Here is a 3,937-nt window from a genome sequence, read left to right on the forward strand (position 1 = left end):
TGAAAAGAGCAAGCATAAGCTTCTTTTAGTGCCAAACAAAGCTCCTTAAGTCTTGTTTGGTTATTCTCACAGTCCCTAATAAAAGTCGTAGATTTATAATAAACTGTATCCACCCTTGAAAGCAGAAATATTTCTGCGGCTGGGTATTGTGAAGCACTGTTGGAGGAATCTAGATTAATGTACTCGGGGTCCTTAATACAGTAATAGAACAGGGCTGTTAAGGAGGGCTTTGATTGTATTTGATTACCCAGTGCACCAGCACCCAGGCCAACACTGAGGTGAACCATTAGGGATGACAACAAAGAAAAGAAATTAGGTTTGGAAGCCATGAGCTGAGCATGAACCATCCTCACTTGAATTCTACTTCACTATTGCCTTCTTCCTTTGTTTATTGTTTCCTCTGCCAGTGACCTTCCCATCCAGAGGAACCCTGGGTTCCAGTTCACCCACACTAGATGTGTGACCCTGGGCAAGTCACTTTTCCTCTGTGGATTTTAGTTACCTTGTCTTTGTTCCCTTTCAATAAACAACAATACAGCATGAGTCCATAATCATAGCAACCTGGTTGCTATGGGGTCACTTCCAGAATCTCTCTGTCTTATTCTCGCTTCACAGAGTCTCTATCTTTCCTCTCACCCTTGACAAAACAATACATCCCTGACACTAGAGTTCCCTAAGAATTTTTTCAGTCCAATATATCAGGGCTGGGGGACCAGCCTTTCTTCCTCATCCAGTACTAGACCTTGCTAGTGGTGCTCTCTATATTCACTGCCCCAGTATCGTGCCATAACTGGCTCCTGAGGTGAGTCTCCAGGGACAGGCAATTTATCTTCCTGAGACTTCCTAACAAGGCATCTAACGTGCTTGAAGATTTCTCTTTAATTTCAAATTCCCAAAGCCCTATCCCACATCCTGCCATCACTTACTTGGGCCTTATTGGGCTGATTCCTAGTCTTGCCTCATGCCTGCCTTGTACCAAAGGGAATGTATTTCTTTGCAGGTTTCCTATATGTCAGTTGGGAACTTTGTCAACGATTTTGAACAATGCCATGCTAAGTGGCTATATCCTGATGACAAGAATGAGGCTGTTTTGTCAGCACAAGCTTTTGCTCCCCATTGCCAAGACACACTGTAATTGGTGACTCTGAAATTTCACCATTTGAAAAGCAGAATGGTGCAAGTGGGGAATCATGAGATGAAACGTTGGAGAGGCAGGTGTGGGCAAGTCGTAAACAGACTTCTACCAGGCAAACTGAGCAAATCCTTAATGGTGCCCAGCTTCTCCTCCAGATCACTGGTCCTCAAACTTCAGTGTGCATAATAATTACCCAGGGAATTTGTTTAAAATGTGAGTACTGCAGTCCCACCCCCACAAATTGTGATGCAGTGCCTCTGCCATGGGATGCAGGCATCTACACTGTTAACAGGCATCCCAAGTGGTTCTGATACAGCTAATCCTCAAAAATCATATCTAGAAACAGTCCTTGGGAAGTGTTCTTAGGAGCCCTAGTCCTGCTTGACCCTCTGTGCACTGTGCTGTAAACTAAAGTAAAATAATAAAGGTGTGTTCTTGAAGAGCATGATTTCTCCAAACTCCCATCAGTGCCTTCCTTCCTCACAGGAGACCTAAGATAGGTGGAATGGGTATGATGTTTCCCTGTCTTATAAATTAAGAAAACTAGATACAGAGAGGGCTATGCAGCTACTTGGTGGCAAAACAAGGACTTTGAACCAGATCAGTGCTCCTTTGACTAAGCCTATTCAGAAGATCGCACAAGACGAGACAAGACAAGAGGACTCCAGGGCAGTGGTTCTCAACTTTGCTTTGTTAGAATCACCTGGGGACCTTTTAAAATCCTGAGGCCCAGAGTGTACCCCTTAATAATTAAACCAAAATGTCTGAGTGTATGAGCCAGGCATCAGTATTTCTTTTAAATCCGTAGGTAATTACAAAGTGCAGCAACATTTGAGAACCATGGCCAAAGGACTTGTACCTTGCAAAACCTTACATTTCCCCAGGTGTCTTTGGTATACGCCAAGGGAGGAAAACAGGTTTACTGTTCTCATAAGTTTGGAGGTCACTGCATACTATATACTATATCCTCCACATGGAAAATCATGCTGCATGTCATCATATTAAAGAATATATAAGGTCCTATAGTTAAGAAACCTTGTCAACTTTGTTTAACCCACCATTTCCCAAAAATATTTCACCACAGAACCTCATTTTCATCAAATGCAGATTAGCATCCTACAGAACCAGACTTCCTATGGAAAGAATCTCCTTAGGCAGTGCAGCTATAAAAAAGCTCAGCAACTGACCAAATGCCAAACAGCAAAGCTGTAATCATTCCAAGAAAAGGCATCTCCTGATGACTCATCTCGAGATCTGACTCCTTTATCTGACTGGCTGCCCCCAGAGCAACGGCTCCTACTAGGAAAGGATTTGGGAAGGGACCAGGCAGAGAGTAACATCCTGCCAGATGGATCCCTCAGGAGCTGTGAAAGAGGAAAACATCTTACCCTTTAAGAAAGACTTTTCCTTCAGTTGTGAAGTGAGACCAATGGCTGAGCCTCTGCAGTTCTGCTTCATAAACAATAGTGACTCCACTCAACCCTCAGGTCAAATAAGCTGCTGAGGCCATCAGAACTCTACTTTCAGCCAGCTATGGTAGCATTTACAACTGCTATCAGATAATTAAGATGATTCAGTCGCCATGAGTCTAGCCCCAGAAAAGAAGCAGAATGAACCTCATAAAGTATAGATCAAGATTTCATTTATTGTGAGTATTAGAATCTATAAAACTAAGGTAAAAGAAGCCTAGAGATTCAGTCCTGAGACCTACAGATCTGATCAACTTTGGTTTCCTGATTTAGAGATTCAAGGCATGGTGGTAGCTGAGCCAAAACATTAAAGGGAAATCCAAGAGGATGATAATAGCAAAGACCACTTACACTGCTTACTATATGCCATTTCACTCTTCTGTGAAGATAGCTGATAGATAGATAGATAGATAGATAGGGGTATTGGCTCATTTAATTCATGCAACAATCCTATGAGTTATGTACAATTATTATCCTCATTTTAAGGAGATGAGATAATTTAGGCACAGAAAGTTGAAGTGGATCACCAATAGTCCCACAGTAAGCATCAGAGGTAGGGTTTGATCCTAAGATTCTGGCTCCAGAGTGCACACTCTTAACTCCTATGGTATACTGCAAAACCTCAGGAGGATGTCTCTGAACACCATGTTTGGAAATAGTTGGGGAGTTCTTTCTTCGACATTTCTGTCTTCTTTCTAGCCTTTTAGAAAGAAGGATGCTGAGCTTAGAGATGGAATCTAAGTTACAGAGTGAGCAGATTGTGGTAGAAAATTTGGAGGATACTTGGCTAGGCCCTTCCTCCTTCTAAGTATTACTCACAGCCGTGGAGAAAGGATGGACTTAGCATCCACCTGGCCCCATATGGCTTCACCTTTCTAAGCACAGATGATTGGAAGAGGAGAAAACTCAAACTGAATTTATTGCCAGGGTTAACACTGCTTCTTCCAAAAAACTCTTTTCTTGAACTACTTTGAGTGGATATTCTTTCCTTGTAGCCAAGGAGTCATGACTGACAGCTTAAAGGAGGCACCAGAAAGACTGCAGATTTTGGTGTAAGGAGGATATATCCTCAGCTGTCACCCGGGAATCCATCTCCACTATCTTCCCCCATCAATACTTGGGTGGATCTCGTGCCAATTCAAGACTGAGCACCATATAGTGCTCATAAATTTACTTTTGAAGAACTTATCCTGCTGTCATAGTTCATCATTGGTGAACTTCCCTTGCTTTACATATTCTGGAACTGCAGAATTTTTATGGGCTCCTATAAGATGTTAGAACTAAGGGAATATTAGAACCCAATGACTCAGGCTTTCCAATTCGCAGGTGAACA

This window comes from Equus asinus, chromosome 17 (genome assembly GCF_041296235.1).
Source record: "Equus asinus isolate D_3611 breed Donkey chromosome 17, EquAss-T2T_v2, whole genome shotgun sequence".
NCBI classification, from domain to species: Eukaryota; Metazoa; Chordata; class Mammalia; order Perissodactyla; family Equidae; genus Equus; species Equus asinus.